General features: G+C 37.9%; 1 protein-coding gene across 2 annotated transcripts in view; it reads left to right on the top strand.

Annotated features, from left to right (window-relative positions):
• WDR70 (WD repeat domain 70) overlaps positions 1-18,163 on the top strand; it is a 312,572-nt gene that overhangs the window by 113,237 nt on the left and 181,172 nt on the right. The window lies entirely within an intron of this gene.

Here is an 18,163-nt window from a genome sequence, read left to right as displayed (position 1 = left end):
TGAGCACTGGGTGTTATATGTAAGTGATGAATCACTAAATTCTACACCTGAAACTAATATAATGGTGTATTTTAACTAACTGGAATTTAAGTAAAAACTTGAAAAAAAGTACATATTCTTGTTCTTAACTTTTATAGTATAAGGTTTGTTTAAATAAGTAAAACTATGAAAATGAGAGTTGGCATAAATTCCAGTACAGTTTATTAGGGTGCTCAATGGATCAGACTCATGCTATTAAGTGGACTCAAATGACTTTGAAGTTGTGACTAATAACTTATTAGTTTTTATAATAAAGATTGATTTCTGAGTCTAATAGCTAATATAAGTTTATTGTTTAAATTATTATTATTATTATTTTTTTTTTTTAATTTTTTTTTTTTAACGTTTATTTATTTTTGGGACAGAGAGAGACAGAGCATGAACGGGGGAGGGGCAGAGAGAGAGGGAGACACAGAATCGGAAACAGGCTCCAGGCTCTGAGCCATCAGCCCAGAGCCTGACGCGGGGCTCGAACTCACGGACCGCGAGATCGTGACCTGGCTGAAGTCGGACGCTTAACCGACTGCGCCACCCAGGCGCCCCTAAATTATTATTTTTTGGAAGTAATAACTAAAAAAATTGATTAAGTAGTTGTTAAAATTCTTTTGTATTGTATCTGTTGGCCTAGAACTCAAGAATATTATAGGGAATATTTCAGCAGCTTTTCCCTATATTATTAAATTGTATGATTAATTTTTAGTATTAAGAGTAGTTCACAAGAATGCACTGTAGGTAATGTTATGGAGAAATTGCAATGGAAAATTTTATAAATTAAAAAATATAGATGGTGTTATTTAGGTGAAACACATATTTTAGATAAAATATATTTTGTTTTTAGGCTATTTTGTCTTTCATCTTTACTTTCTGTTATTTATATTTTGCCTCATTTACCTTCAAAATTGCTATTGACTTTTTTGGATAGTTTGTGTACTCTGGAATTAATGTTTAGAGTAACAGACAAAAGGTATAATTTTATTCCCATAGCACAATTTAAAAATTAATTTGATCTGAAAGGAACTAAAATTTGGGAATCTACAGAATATGACTGAAACAGGATAAGAGAATTTGATTAAAATTTCTGGTAAATAGACCTATGTAGTTCTAACTTGTTTTTTTTCTTTGTCTTGTTATCTTTCCAAAACTTAAATTATGTATGTTTAAAGTGACATTCCTAATTTTAGCAAATCAATTTTCTGATTTCTTTGGGAATTAGCAGCTAATCTAAATTAATAGTATCTCATGACCAGGTAAGGCTTATTCTAGAAATGCAAGAATATTTTACAATTAAGAAATTTTACCATCAAGAAATTTTTAAGATAATTCATTAACAAATGAAAAATTACAAATCACATGATTTTATTATATGATAACATTGACATTTGATAAAATTTAGTCGTCTTTCCCAGTATAAGTTCTTTAAAAAAATTTTTTTTTTTAGTTTTTATTTTTGAGAGAAAGAGAATGTGAGCGGGGGAGGGACAGAGAGAGAGGGAGACACAGAATCCAAAGCAGACTCCAGACCCTGAGCTGTCAGCACAGAGCCTGACGCAGAGCTCAAACCCACAAACTGTGAGATTATGACCTGAGCCGAAGTCAGACACATAATGGATTGAGCCACCCAGGTGCCCCCTCCCCCCCCCCCCCCCCAGTAAAAGTTCTAAGTAAAATAGGAATAGGAAGAAATTAATAAAACTCTTAAAAAAATTATTTACCAAAATTTAAAGTAAATATTGTATTATATATTTAAGTACTGAAGCTATTTGTATTTAATAAGAAGACAAGGATGCCCACAACTATATAGAGGCTTTATGCAGTATAGATTTTTTTTAATTTTATTTTTTAAAATTTATATCCAAATTAGCATATAGTGCAACAATGATTTCAGGAGTAGATTCCTTAATGCCCCTTACCCATTTAGCCCATCATCCCTCCCACACCGCCTCTAGTAACCCTCTGTTTGTTCTCCATATTTAAGAGTCTCTTATGCTTTGTCCTCCTCCCTGTTTTTATATTATTTTTGTTTCCCTTCCCTTCTGTTCATCTGTTTTGTCTCTTAAAGTCCTCATATGAGTGAAGTCATATGATATTTGTCTTTCTCTGACTAATTTCACTTAGCATATAATACCTTCCAGTTTCATCCACGTAGTTGCAAATGGCAAGATTTCATTCTTTTTGATTGCCGAGCAATACCCCACTGTATATATACCACATCTTCTTTATCCATTTATCCATTGATGGACATTTAGGGTCTTTCCATACTTTGGCTATTGTTGATAGTGCTGCTATAAACATTGGGGTGCATGTGTCCCTTTGAAATAGCACACCTGTATCCCTTGGATAAATGCCTTGTAGTGCAATTGCTGGGTCATAGGGTAGTTCTATTTTTAGTTTTTTGAGGAACCTCCATACTGTTTTCCAGAGTGGCTGCACCAGCTTTATGCAGTATAGATTTAAAGACGTTATATAGTGTAGTAATATAAGGAAATAAATACATTAATATATGGGTCAGAAGAAAACATTCTATTAAAGCACAGAGGGGGGCGCCTGGGTGGCTCAGTCAATTAAGTGGCCGACTTCGGCTCAGGTCATGATCTCGCAGTCCGTGAGTTTGAGCCCCGTGTCGGGCTCTGTGCTGACCGCTCAGAGCCTGGAGCCTGTTTTGGATTCTGTGTCTCCTTCTCTCTCTGACCCTCCCCCATTCATGCTCTGTCTCTCTCTGTCTCAAAAATAAATAAATGTTAAAAAAAAAATTAAAAAGCACAGAGGAACCAGGCAATTTTGGTTAAAAGCTTCAATGAATAAAGCAATTGGAAAAAAAAAACTTGTTCTCTAAACTAGTAAGGATCAGGCTAAATGGTGGGCTCTTATAGTTGGCTAACACAGTAACTTTATGAACTCTGCAGAAGCTTTTCCCAAATTGATTTCCAAGATATGTAAATTAGTAGTTTAAAGAAAGGCATTCCATGGTCAAATAAGTTTGAGAAACTTTGAACATTATGTTTCCAGGCCAGTGATCTACAATAAACATTTAAATAGTTTTGTATAGAGGTGAATGGTTGGCTTAGTCGGTTAAGCATCCAACTCTTGATTTTGGCTCAGGTCATGATCTCATGGTTCATGAGATGGAGCCCCATGTCAGATTCTGTGCAGGCACACAAGTGCTCTCTCTCTCTCTCAAAATAGATAAACTTAGAAAAGATAAATAGTTTTATATAGAATTTATAGAAACCTATTTAACTTTGTTAATGCTCTAAACAATGGTTTGGATAAAGTTCTAAGTCATGACGCTTTATTGGGCATAAAATGTAGTTTATCCCATTCCTTGCAAGAGCAATTCTTTAATTCCCTGCTGAAACCACTGATATACTAGTATATTGTACCTTTGAAAATATGCTCCAGTTTCTTTTTACACTGTACAGATGAGCTTTTTTTGTCCATACTTTTGTATGAAGATCAGTTGGCTTTAACCATCGACCCCAATTATACATATTCTTTACCACCTTAAAAAAAATCTACCACTAATAAATTCAGATGGTTTGCAGCTTGACTTTTTCTTGGCCTTTGACTCTGAGGGTAGTAATTAGTAATAGGCTATGCTGTGAGAGATCAGCCCAGATGCCTAGTTAAATCAGCACATACAGTGTGCTCACTATGTGGCAGGTACTCCTGTGTGTGATATAAGTCTCTGCCTTCATGATGCTTACATTTTAGTAGAGGTGAGTGCTTGGAGACAGACGAGGTACAGATACAGTAATAAATTAATATAGTTTTATGTAGTAATAAGTATTGAGAATAAAATAAAGTAAAGCAGAAGGGTAGAAAGTAGAAGTGTCTTCTGTATGTAGAGTAGGCAGAGAAAGCCTCAGAGGAGGTCACCTTTTAATGTTTATTTGTTCTTGAGAGAGAGAGAGACAGAGAATGAACGGGGGAGAGACAGAGAGAGAGAGGGAGACACAGAATCCAAAGCAGGCTTCAGGCTCTGAGTTGTCTGCCCAGAGCCTGTTGTGGGGTTCGAATCCAGGAACTGCAAGGTCATGACCTGAGCTGAAGTCGGTTGCTTAACCCACTGAGCCACCCAGGCACCCTGAGGAGGTGACCTTTTATTGAGACTTATACCATGCACAGGAGGTAGCTCTAGCAGAGAGAACCTTCCAGGCCAAAGTGGCAGCATAATTCAAGACCTTAAGAAGGGAATGTATTAAGACATATTGGAAGGGCAGAAAATCTGGTTTTGTTGATAGGAAAGGTAGGAATGACAGGAAGTGAATTTTAAGAAGAAAGCAGGGACTAGATCATATAAGGTATTGTAGTTTAAGGTATAAAGGGTTAGGATTTTAATGTAATTATAAGGCCAGCCAATAAAGAGTCCTATGATATTTTCATAGGAATGTTCACTTTACAGGGTGTTAAAATTTTCCAGTGATCTCAACTATAATAAAGGCCATGAATGGAAAACCCATGGTGAATATCCTACTCAATAGGGAAAAACAGAGCTTTCCCTGTAAGGTCAGGAACAAGACAAGGATGTCTACTTTCACCACTTTTATTCATCGTAGTACTGAAAGTCCTAGCCACAGCAATCAAACAAACAGAGAACATCCAAATTGGAAATGAAGAAGTAAAACTTGCAATTTTTGCAGATGACATGATACTATATATAGAAAATCCTAAAGACTCCACCAAAAAACTACTAGAACCGATAAATTAATTCATTAAGGTTACAGGATATAAAATCAATGCATAGAGAAATCTGTTGCATTTCTATATAGTAATAATGAAGCAACAGAAAGAGAAATTAAGAAAATAATCCTATTTACAATTATACCAAAATAATAAAATACCTAGGAATACACTTAATCAAAGAGGTGAAAGCCCTATATTCTTTAAAATTATAAAACATTGTTGAAAGAAATTAAAGGTGACACAAACAAATGGAAACCGACATTCCACGCTCATGGATTGGAAAAACATACATAGTTAAAATGTTGAGTCCACCCAAAGCAATCTACATATTTAATGCAATCTCTGTCAAAATACCAACAACAGTTTTCACAGAACTGTAACAAATAATCCTAAAATTTATATAGAAGCACAAAAGACCCTGAAGAGTGAAAACAGTCTTGAAAAAGAAAAGCAAAGCTGGAGACATCACAATGCTAGACTTCAAGTTAGATTGCAAAGCTGTAGTCATCAAAAACTGTTTATCAGCACAAAAATAGACACATAGATCAATGGAACAGAATAGAAAACTCAGGAATAAACCCACGATTATATGGTCAATTAATCTTTGACAAAGCAGGAAAGAATATGCAATGGGAAAAAGTCGCTTCAACAAATGGTGTTGGGAAAATTGGATAGCGACATGCAAAAGAATGAAACTGGACCACTTTCTTACACCATACACAAAAGTAGACTTAAAACAGATTAAAGACTTAAATGTGAGACCTAAAACCATAAAAGTCCTAGAAGAGAGCACAGGCAGAAATGTCTCTGACATCAACCCTAGCAGCGTTTTTCTAGGTAGGTCTCCCGAGGCAAGGAAAACTCCATCAAGATAAAACTTCTGCACAGTGAAGGAAACAATCAACAAAACTAAAAGACAACCTATTGAATAGGAGAAGATACTTGCAAATGACTTATTCAATAAAGGGTTAGTATCCAAAATATATAAAAAATTTATATAATTTAACACCTAAAAAAAGAATAATCCAATAAAAATAGAAGACATGAACAGATATTTCTCCAAAGAAGACATCCAGATGACCAATGGACACATGAAAAGATGTTCAACATCACTCATCATCAGGGAAATGCAAATCAAAGCCACACTGAAATACCAGCTTACATCTGTCAGAATGACTAGAATCAAAAAGACAAGAAGTAACAAGGCCAGGATGTGGAGAAAAAGGAACCGTTGTGCACTCTTGGTGGGAATGGAAACTGGTGCAGCCACTCGGGAAAGCAGTATGGACTTTCCTCAGAAAGTTAAAAATACAACTAGGGGCGCCTGGGTGGCGCAGTCGGTTAAGCGTCCGACTTCAGCCAGGTCATGATCTCACTGTCCGTGAGTTCGAGCCCCGTGTCGGGCTCTGGGCTGATGGCTCAGAGCCTGGAGCCTGTTTCCGATTCTGTGTCTCCCTCTCTCTCTGCCCCTCCCCCGTTCATGCTCTGTCTCTCTCTGTCCCAAAAATAAATAAACGTTGAAAAAAAAATTTTAAAAATACAACTATTTTATGGTCCAGTAATTGCACTACTGGGTATTTATCCCCAAAATACAAAAAACTAACTCAAAGGGATATGTGTACTTCTATTTTTATAGCATTGTTATTTATAATAGCCAAATTATGGAAGCAGCCCAAGTGTCCCTTGATAGATGAATAGATAAAGAATATGTACAATAGAATATATGTACAATGTGTACAATAGAATATTATTGAGCCATAAAAAAGAATGTGGTCTTGCCATTTGCAGTGATGTAGATGGAGCAAAAGCGTTATACTGCTAAGCAAAATAAGCCAGTCAGAGAAAGAGAAATGCAATATGATTTCACTCATATGTGGAATTTAAGAAACAAACAAACAAAAAATGACCAAAGGCCAAAAAAAAAAAAAAAAAAAAAAATCAATGGACTTTTCCCTTGTATTCTTTTTTATTAGGTATTGGGACCAGGATTACACTGGTCTCCTAAATAAGGCAGCTCTCCCTCTTTTTCTATTACCTTGCATCTATGCCCAAGTTCATAAACATGGCCATAAACAAAAACCTTATGGAACTGTCAAGGTCATCCAACAAGTTGAATTAAAGTCCACACCCAGAGTTCTAACATAGAAAGTATTTTAGAAGACTTATTTTATTTTTGACTACAGTTTCTCGTATTTTTTGTAAAAAAATATATATTTAATAAATTTAGAATAAATATTAGAAGTAAGCAGGAGGAATTTAGAAGAAAATGCTTTGATCAAAAAATTTCAGGAAAGTATCTGTGATGTTATATTAAGTGCTAATATTATTATACTTCAGTGTAATTGTCAGACCAGTATTTTACCTTGTAACACTAGAGGATATTCTAAATAGGTTTTAGGAATAAAAAGAATAACCATGATATATTCGTTACTTTCCAAGACACTGAAAAAATACATAGATTATTAGGAACAATTAACATCTGATCAGGCATCATCCGAATTCTTAGGTCTGATACTATGAAGTTCATCCTGGATTAAGAAATATTCCTGTGGTTCAGGAGTTAGTTCAGTTAGGGCCTTTGGGTAAAATCTGACTATAGTTTTTGTGTGTCTCATAGCTCAGAGATGCTACTCTGCTTTTCATAGCTTTATCTCATTCTCTTCTTTGTTGGTGAGGGTTGACAGAGAGGCAAACAGCAACTGTACATCCTATAAACTATTTTCTTGGAGACTTTATTGGGGGTTATTTAGGATTTAAAGGAGGATCATTTCATCAGACTTCATCGAGCTCATTGTAGTAATATCCTCTTCTTTGTCTTTCTCTTCTTCCCTAGTCTCCTTCTATCTTACCCTCTTTACCCTCATTTTGGGCAGCTGGAAAATAATGTATTTTGGATAATACGACCGTGGTGTAGATAGCTTCTGGATGAAAGTTATTCATCTCAGCATTTCTTCTGTTATCATAGTGTTATGTATTTAGTACTAATTAACACGTGTTTTGTCAGGTTATTGTTATCAAGTAGTGTAGGAGTAGAGAGGGAATTCTTTCCAGATCAAAACCAGCCTTTATTGTAAGCCACACATATTATGAATAAATTTAGATACATTAGGAGTGAAGTGCTATCCCACAGATAGCATTTGTGGGAAACTATTCCCTTGGAGGTGAAGGTGGTGCTCACTATTTTGTTCTGGCCTCCTGTATGCCCAGTTAAATTATGATGTTAACTTTGAGTATGAGTTGGAGATGCTAGTACCTTAAACTTTTGATCTTATGCATTTCAATATTAAACACAAACCTGAGATAAGGCCAATTTAAGAGTGAAATGAGGAGGAAGAGGGTAATATGGAAATCTTTTAGGTTTTCCCGAATTTATCAGAATGAAGCATAGATAATAAGGCAGAGCTCACTACATTACACTTGGAAGTAAATGTTAATGAAAACCAGATGGTACTGAAGAAATGCTTACTTATCCAGAGGAAGTCAATTCTACTTGTGAATTTATATGATCTGATATGGAGTCACTTTATAATTTGTAGTGCACAGAGTGAGAGTACAAGTGATACTACACTAGTGTAATCTGAGTCCTTGGTGTAGAATTTGTACAGAGCAGAGTCCAGCTCAGCACAGGCTCTGCCCATAGGCACTGCTGAGTGAATCAGTTGCTTCCATTATATACCTGGAGGGTTTTCTATTGCTTACTCAGGCATTTGTATCTCAGAGTAATTTGTTCATATCTATTATAACTACTCCTGCCTCTATATGCAGTTAACAATGAGGAAAAAGCAGGAAAATAATGAAATGCACAAACATTTCACAGTGAGTGGCTGCAGAAAAATAGACAGCGTTAGGCAAGAGTAGCTGGGGAGGTGACAAAACTTCACAACATAATATCTCCTTCTAAAGTCAGGGGAGGGAGGACATATGGAAGAATAGTTAGGCAGTGGTAGGGACCGTGCTAATTTAAAAAAACAAAACAAGATGGGCACAGAGAAAGTGGGTTTAGGCTGGAGTTAAACAGGAGGAACTGGTGGATGTCACAAAATAGCCACAAGATCCATTTGTAAACACTTGTGAAAAATGACTCCCAAGTACTGAATGAATTTTTGAGGGCTATTCTGCAATAGTTAGCAGAATTAAGAACCAGAGACTTCAAAAAGAAAAAAAAAAAAAGCAGAGTAAGACCAATATTTACTCCAGAGTGCAGTGGTCTGAGGAAAGTCAGGCTGCTCATGTAGTATTAAATATGCCCACTAGCAATGGCTCAGGTGGGTACAGGGAGCATAGAAGAAGAGTTGCTAATGCCACTTGCTTGTAAGAATCAGGGAACGCTTTATACTGGAATTTGTAATATGTGGACAGTAGTCTCCCTTATCCAAGGGGGATGTATCCCAAGACCCACAGTGGATGCCTGAAACCATGGATGCTACTAAGTCCTTCATGTACTATGTTTTTCCTGTACATAATTAACTATGATGAAGTTTAATTTATAAAAAAGACACAGTAAGAGATTAACAACGGTAATGAATAATAAAATAGAAAAATTACAATATACTGTAATGAAAGTTATGTGAGGGGTGCCTGGGTGACTCAGTTGGTTAAGCATCCGACTCTTGATTTCAGCTCAGGTCACATGATCTCATGGTTCATGAGTTTGAGCCCTGCATCAGGCTCTCCACTGACCGTGCAAAGCCTGCTTGGGATTCTCTCTTTCTCCCTCTATGTCCCTTCCCTCCCTCAAAGTAAATAAATAAACTTTAAAAAATACATTTAAAAAAGTTATGTGAATGTGCTCTCTCTCTCTCTCTCTCTCTCTCTCTCAAAATATCTTACTGTACTGTACTTACCCTTCTTGTGATGATGCAAGATGGTAAAATGCCTACACGATAAGATGATACGAGGTTTCTGACATAGGCATTGTGCTATGTGCATTAGGCTGCTATTGACCTTCTGATATGTTAGAAGGAGGATCATTTTCTTTTGGACCAGGTTGATCACGAGTAACTGAACCATGGAAAGTGAAACCGTAGATAAGGAGGTGACTCCTGTATTGATATACATTTCTTTTGTGGAAAAGTAGGGAAGTGGTAGGAGGAGGAGGTGGACTTAGAGAAGAATATAGGGAAATCTTAATTTGGGCCCTCAAGGATGTTAGCATATAGATCATGCAAAATATGTGTGAACCATGGTTAGGTGATTTTGTCTATAAACAAAAGATATAATGCATATTAGGGTTTATTTTGTACACTGTGAAATGAGTATTTAGAGACTTTAAAATCTAGTCCATTTGTTTTCTTTTGAGCAACCGAATATTATGAAATGTGAATGTCATGAAAGGATAAAGTTACGGGGATGCTCTAAATTAAAGGATTTATGGCAAGCATAGAAACCATTTAATTTGCAAACCTTGGTTTGATCTTCTTATTTCTTCTTAAGGAGGAAAGGAAAGGGAGGGAGGGAAGGAAGGGCTAACCAAAAAAAGCAAACAAACAAAACAAAACAATAAAGAGACAATTTGGGGGATAATTAGAGAAATTTGGCTATCAGGTGATATGACATTAAAAAAATGGCCACAATTTGTCATCTTTCCTTGTACCCATGCTCTTTGCAATGTGACTTTGTAGGTACTCCCATTAAGAGATGGAGTCTATTTCCCCACCTCATGAATATGGGCTGATTCACAGAATGTGACAAAAATGATAGTGTGCCATTTCTGAGCATAGGCTTCTGAAGAGTTCTTGTGTCTTCCATTTTCTTGGAGCCATGGCATTGCCATCTGATCAAGCTCTGGCTAACCTGCTAGAGGGTGAAAGATCTGGTGAAGGAGAGTTCAGTTTTCCCAGTTGAGGCCATCCTAGCTTATAGTCTTCCAACTCCCAAACTTGTGAGAGACTCAAAGGTGGATCAGCAGAACTGACTACAGACACATGAATTAACTGAACTAGGACAGAGCCACCCAGCTAGAACAGACTGGACTCATAAGCATTAGTGTATGTATGTTGTTTTAAGCCATTAAATTTTGGAAATGTTTTGTTATGCATCAGCTGTTTACTGATACAGATATTGTTGAATTATGTAGAATCATGGTTATACAGAAGAATGTCTTTGTTCTTACAAGACACCAGCTGATGAATTTAGGTGTGAAATATGTGATAATGCGACTTACTTCAAAATGGTATAACAAAAATAACGTATGTCGATGTGCATGGTGTGTGTGTGTGTGTGTGTGTGTGTGTGTGTGTGTATACATCTTTGCCACACACATCTTTGCCATCTTTTCTACATTTATGGAAAGTCTGTGTGTGGGTATACATCTTTGGAAAGTGAGAGATTAAGAATGCAGATGTGACAGAATGTTATGGTATATGGTGTCCACTAGAAAGGGTATATGGTGTTTATTGTACTGCTCTTTTAACTTGTTTGCAGCTTTGAAGCTTTTCAAAATAAAATTTAGGAGGATCTTCTTAATAGTGGCTTATTTGGATGTCATCCTGTTAGAAGGTGGAGAAGGGACAGTAAAATGTCCTCCAGACTGAGAAAGCACTTTGAGACTGAAAAACAAAGCAAGTCACTTCATATCGTTTACATGGAGATTTATTTAGGGTAACTTACTGATGGGGGATCAGGTGGATAGCAATCCAGTTGCTGCACAGCTATTCTCTGCAAAGTCTGGACCTTAATCCACAGATTTTATAGTGTTGTGGTGAGGTCAAAGGGTAGTTATCTAAAGTGGCACCATTTGTGTGCTAGAGGGGAGGGAGGGGAAGAAACTATGTTATCTCTACTAGTTATCTAAATGACCTTAGGGAAGATCAGAACAAGCCTTCCTGAATTCCAGCCAGGGTACCCATTAAACTTCCATGGACCCTGGGACACAAAGGGCCAAAGATGGAGTCAGTATTGTCAGCACTTCTACACATCCATTCCATTCCCACCTTTTTTTCTCTATAAGTTGAATGTAAGGTACAGTATAAAGGGTCATGATTATAGTGAGTTGCATTCTACTTTGATCCAGTTTTTTCTTGGATAGTTTTTCAGTGTATCTTAAGTTTCTACATGTCAGTGCTGACTTAGATTGTGAGAACCTAGTATTCAGGGATTGTCTGCATTGGATTATAGGTAGCAGGATTTCCTAAATGTGTTCCTGGGAATGCTACTACCTGTAAGGTGTCCATGGAGAAAGGGTTTAAGGAACCCTTGGAGAATTACAGTGCCTACAACTATAATGTTAAAGATCCTGAGAACTATATTAAAAAAAGAGCTATCATTTTGTAGACATACTGAAACAACTCCATCTTTCTCCCTCTGCCAACAGCACTGTTACACTCTGGGGTTTGGCATTCCCAGGAGTGTACTTTGGGAAATGAAGATTGCCCCTAGTTAATGCTTTTCATTGTGGAATTCAGTACATCATAAATATTTTTTATTTGGTGACAGTTTATAAAGATGAATTATATCAATTAAAACTTTTGGCAGATTTTGGGATGGCATAATAGAAAGAGCATGCAATTTCCAGACCCAGAGCACTTGGGTACTCTACCCTTTGTCATGACCTTGGGTTGGTAATTCACCATTGAAACTCAGATTCCTATAAAATGGGGTCATAATTGATTCACAAGATTATAATCTGGATATAATGTGTAAATCCTTGTGTATAGTTGGTGTTCATGTGTAGGACTAGCCTTGGAATCATTTGAATTGCATGGAAGATTGTATGATTTTCACTTTAGTTTTTCTTTTTTTTTTTTTTTTTTTTTTTTTCAGATTTCTTGATCCTTTTTTTTTGTTTGTTTGTTTTGTTTGTTTTTTTCCCCAATATATGAAGTTTATTGTCAAATTGGTTTCCCTACAACACCCAGTGCTCATCCCAAAAGGTGCCCTCGTCAATACCCATCACCCACCCTCCGTTCCCTCCCACCCCCCATCAACCCTCAGTTTGTTCTCAGTTTTTAAGAGTCTCTTGTGCTTTTGCTCTCTTCCACTCTAACCTCTTTTTTTTTTTTTTCCTTCCCCTCCCCATGGGTTTCTGTTAAGTTTCTCAGGATCCACATAAGAGTGAAACCATATGGTGTCTGTCTTTCTCTGTATGGCTTATTTCACTTAGCATTACACTCTCCAGTTCCATCCATGTTGCTACAAAGGGCCATATTTAATTCTTTCTCATTGCCATGTAGTACTCCATTGTGTATAGAAACCACAATTTCTTTATCCATTCATCAGTTGATGGACATTTAGGCTCTTTCCACAATTTGGCTATTGTTGAGAGTGCTGCTATAAACATTGGGGTACAAGTGCCCCTATGCATCAGCACTCCTGTATCCCTTGGGTAAATTCCTAGCAGTGCTATTGCTGGGTCATAGGGTAGGTCTATTTTTAATTTTTTGAGGAACCTCCACACTGTTTTCCAGAGCGGCTGCACCAATTTGCATTCCCACCAACAGTGCAAGAGGGTTCCCGTTTCTCCACATCCTCTCCAGCATCTATAGTCTCCTGATTTGTTCATTTTGGCCACTCTGACTGGCGTGAGGTGATACCTGAGTGTGGTTTTGATTTGTATTTCCCTGATAAGGAGCGACATTGAGCATCTTTTCATGTGCCTGTTGGCCATCCGGATGTCTTCTTTAGAGAAGTGTCTATTCATGTTTTCTGCCCATTTCTTCACTGGGTTATTTGTTTTTTGGGTGTGGAGTTTGGTGAACTCTTTATAGATTTTGGATACTAGCCCTTTGTCCGATATGTCATTTGCAAATATCTTTTCCTATTCCGTTGGTTGCCTTTTAGTTTTGTTGGTTGTTTCCTTTGCTGTGCAGAAGCTTTTTATCTTCATAAGGTCCCAGTAGTTCATTTTTGCTTTTAATTCCCTTGCCTTTGGGGATGTGTCAAGTAAGAAATTGCTACAGCTGAGTTCAGAGAGGTCTTTTCCTGCTTTCTCCTCTAAGGTTTTGATGGTTTCCTGTCTCACATTCAGGTCCTTAATCCATTTTGAGTTTATTTTTGTGAATGGTGTGAGAAAGTGGTCTAGTTTCAATCTTCTGTATGTTGCTGTCCAGTTCTCCCAGCACCATTTGTTAAAGAGACTGTCTTTTTTCCATTGGATATTCTTTCCTGCTTTGTCAAAGATTAGTTGGCCATACGTTTGCGGGTCTAGTTCTGGGGTTTCTATTCTATTCCATTGGTCTATGTGTCTGTTTTTGTGCCAATACCATCCTGTCTTGATGATTACAGCTTTGTAGTAGAGGCTAAAGTCTGGGATTGTGATGCCTCCTGCTTTGGTCTTTTTCTTCCAGATTACTTTGACCATTCAGGGCCTTTTGTGGTTCCATATGAATTTTAGGATTGCTTGTTGTAGTTTCAAGAAGAATGCTGGTGCAATTTTGATTGGGATTGCATTGAATGTGTAGATAGCTTTGGGTAGTATTGACATTTTGACAATATTTATTCTTCCAATCCATGAGCACGGAATGTTTTTCTATTTCTTTATATTTTCTTCAATTTCCTTCATAAGCTTTCTATAGTTTTCAGCATACAGATCCTTTACATCTTTGGTTAGATTTATTCCTAGGTATTTTATGCTTCTTGGTGCAATTGTGAATGGGATCAGTTTCTTTATTTGTCTTTCTGTTGCTTCATTATTAGTGTATAAGAATGCAACTGATTTCTGTACATTGATTTTGTATCCTGCAACTTTGCTAAATTCATGTATCCGTTCTAGCAGACTTCTGGTGGAGTCTATCAGATTTTCCATGTATAATATCATGTCATCTGCAAAAAGTGAAAGCTTACCTTCATCTTTGCCAATTTTGATGCCTTTGATTTCCTTTTGTTGTCTGATTGCTGATGCTAGAACTTCCAACACTATGTTAAACAATAGCGGTGAGAGTGGACATCCCTGTCATGTTCCTGATCTCAGGGAAAAAAGCTCTCAGTTTTTCCCCATTGTGGATGATGTTAGCTGTGGGCTTTTCATAAATGGCTTTTATGATGTTTAAGTATGTTCCTTCTATCCCTACTTTCTCGAGGGTTTTTATTAAGAAAGGGTGCTGAATTTTGTCAAAGGCCTTTTCTGCATTGATTGACAGGATCATATGGTTCTTATCTTTACTTTTATTAATGTGATGTATCACGTTGATTGATTTGCGAATGTTGAACCAGCCCTGCATCCCAGGAATGAATCCCACTTGATCATGGTGAATAATTCTTTTTATATGCTGTTGAATTCGATTTGCTAGTATTGTATTGAGAATTTTTGCATCCATATTCATCAGGGATATTGTCCTGTAGTTCTCTTTTTTTACTGGGTCTCTGTCTGGTTTAGGAATCAAAGTAATACTGGCTTCATAGAATGAGTCTGGAAGTTTTCTTTCCCTTTCTATTTCTTGGAATAGCTTGAGAAGGATAGGTATTATCTCTGCTTTAAACGTCTGGTAGAACTCCCCTGGGAAGCCATCTGGTCCTGGACTCTTTTTTTTTTTTTTTTTTTTTTAATTTTTTTTTTTTCAACGTTTATATATTTTTGGGACAGAGAGAGACAGAGCATGAACGGGGGAGGGGCAGAGAGAGAGGGAGACACAGAATTGGAAACAGGCTCCAGGCTCTGAGCCATCAGCCCAGAGCCCGACGCGGGGCTCGAACTCACGGCGAGATCGTGACCTGGCTGAAGTCGGACGCTTAACCGACTGCGCCACCCAGGCGCCCCTGGTCCTGGACTCTTATTTGTTGGGAGATTTTTGATGACTGATTCCATTTCTTCGCTGGTTATGGGTCTGTTCAAGCTTTCTATTTCCTCCTGATTGAGTTTTGGAAGCGTGTGGGTGTTTAGGAATTTGTCCATTTCTTCCAGGTTGTCCAGTTTGTTGGCATATAATTTTTCATAGCATCACCTGATAATTGCTTGTATCTCTGCGGGATTGGTTGTAATAATTCCATTTTCATTCATGATTTTATCTATTTGGGTCATCTCCCTTTTCTTTTTGAGAAGCCTGGCTAGAGGGTTATCAATTTTGTTTATTTTTTCAAAAAACCAACTCTTGGTTTTGTTGATCTGCTCTACAGTTTATTTAGATTCTATATTGTTTATTTCTGCTCTGATCTTTATTATTTCTCTCCTTCTGCTGGGTTTAGGCTGTCTTTGCTGTTCTGCTTCTGTTTCCTTTAGGTGTGCTGTTAGATTTTGTATTTGGGATTTTTCTTGTTTCTTGAGATAGGCCTGGATTGCAATGTATTTTCCTCTCAGGACTGCCTTCGCTGCGTCCCAAAGCGTTTGGATTGTTGTATTTTCATTTTCGTTTGTTTCCATATATTTTTAAATTTCTTCTCTAATTGCCTGGTTGACCCACTCATTCGTTAGTAGGGTGTTCTTTAACCTCCATGCATTCGGAGGTTTTCCAGACTTTTTTCTGTGGTTGATTTCAAGCTTCATAGCATTGTGGTCTGAAAGTATGCATGGTATGATCTCAGTTCTTGTAAACTTATGAAGGGCTGTTTTGTGACCCAGTATGTGATCTATCTTGGAGAATGTTCCATGTGCACTCGAGAAAAAAGTATATTCTGTTGCTTTGGGATGTAGAGTTCTAAATATATCTGTCAAGTCCATCTGATCCAATGTATCATTCAGGGTCCTTGTTTCTTTATTGACTGTGTGTCTAGATGATGTATCCATTTCTGTAAGTGGTGTATTAAAGTCCCCTGCAATTACCACATTCTTATCAATAAGGTTGCTTATGTTTATGAGTAATTGTTTTATATATTTGGGGGCTCCCGTATTCGGCGCATAGACATTTATAATTGTTAGCTCTTCCTGATGGATAGACCCTGTGATTATTATATAATGCCCTTCTTCATCTCTTGTTACAGCCTTTAATTTAAAGTCTAGTTTGTCTGATATACGTATGGCTACTCCAGCTTTCTTTTGACTTCCAATGGCATAATGAATAGTTCTCCATCCCCTCACTCTGAATCTGAAGGTGTCCTCAGGTCTAAAATGAGTCTCTTGTAGACAGCAAATAGATGGGTCTTGTTTTTTTTTATACATTCCGATACCCTATGTCTTTAGTGGTGACGAATTCCTTCAGTTTTTGTTTGTTTGGGAAGACCTTTATCTCTCCTTCTATTCTAAATGACAGACTTGCTGGATAAAGGATTCTCGGCTGCATATTTTTTCTGTTCATCACATTGAAGATCGCCTGCCATCCCTTTCTGGCCTGCCAAGTTTCAGTACAGAGATCAGTCACGAGTCTTATAGGTCTCCCTTTATATGTTAGAGCACGTTTATCTCTAGCTGCTTTCAGAATTTTCTCTTTATCCTTGTATTTTGCCAGTTTCACTATGATATGTCGTGCAGAAGATCGATTCAAGTTACGTGTGAAGGGAGTTCTCTGTGCCTCTTGGATTTCAATGCCTTTTTCCTTGCCCAGATCCGGGAAGTTCTCAGCTATTATTTGTTCAAGTACACCTTCAGCACCTTTCCCTCTCTCTTCCTCCTCTGGAATACCAATTATGCGTAGATTATTTCTCTTCAGTGCATCACTTAGTTCTCTAATTTTCCCCTCACACTCCTGGATTTTTTTATCTCTCTTTTTCTCAGCTTCCTCTTTTTCCATAATTTTATCTTCTAGTTCACCTATTCTTTCCTCTGCCTCTTCAATCCGAGCCGTAGTTGTCTCCATTTTATTTTGCAGTTCATTGATAGCATTTTTTAGCTCCTCCTGGCTGTTCCTTAGTCCCTTGATCTCTGTAGCAAGAGATTCTCTGCTGTCCTTTATACTGTTTTCAAGCCCAGCGATTAATTTTATGACTATTATTCTAAATTCACTTTCTGTTATATTGTTTAAATCATTTTTGATCAGTTTGTTAGCTGTTGTTATTTCCTGGACATTTTTCTGAAGGGAATTCTTCAGTTTCCTCATTTTGGATAGTCCCTGGAGTGGTGTGGGACTGCGGGGCACTTCCCCTGTGCTGTCTTGAATAACTTGTGTTGGTGGGCGGGGCCGCAGTCAGACCTGATGTCTGCCCCCAGCCCACCGCTGGGGCCACAGTCAGACTGGTGTGTGCCTTCGCTTCCCCTCACCTAGGGATGGGATTCACTGTTGGGTGGTGTGGCCCCTCTGGGCTACTTGCACACTGCCAGGCTTGTGGTGCTGGGGATCTGGCGTATTAGCTGGGGTGAATCGGCAAGGTGCACAGGGGTGGGAGGGGTAGGCTCAGCTGGATTTTCCTTTGGAGATCCGCTTCAGGAGGGGCCCTGAGGCACAGGGAGGGAGTCAGACCCACCGGAGGGGTGGATCACACAGTAGCACAGCTTTGGGTGTTTGTGTGGTGCAAGCAAGTTGCCTGGCAGGAACTGGTTCCCTTTGGGATTTTGGCTGGGGGATGGGCGAGGGAGATGGCGCTGGCAAGCGCCTTTGTTCCCCACCAAGCTGAGCTCTGTCGTCCGGGGCTCAACAGC

Source organism: Prionailurus viverrinus, chromosome A1 (assembly GCF_022837055.1).
Source record: "Prionailurus viverrinus isolate Anna chromosome A1, UM_Priviv_1.0, whole genome shotgun sequence".
Classification (NCBI taxonomy): Eukaryota; Metazoa; Chordata; class Mammalia; order Carnivora; family Felidae; genus Prionailurus; species Prionailurus viverrinus.
Note: the sequence above shows the minus strand (reverse complement) of the source record. Positions and strands in the feature narration are given on the sequence as shown.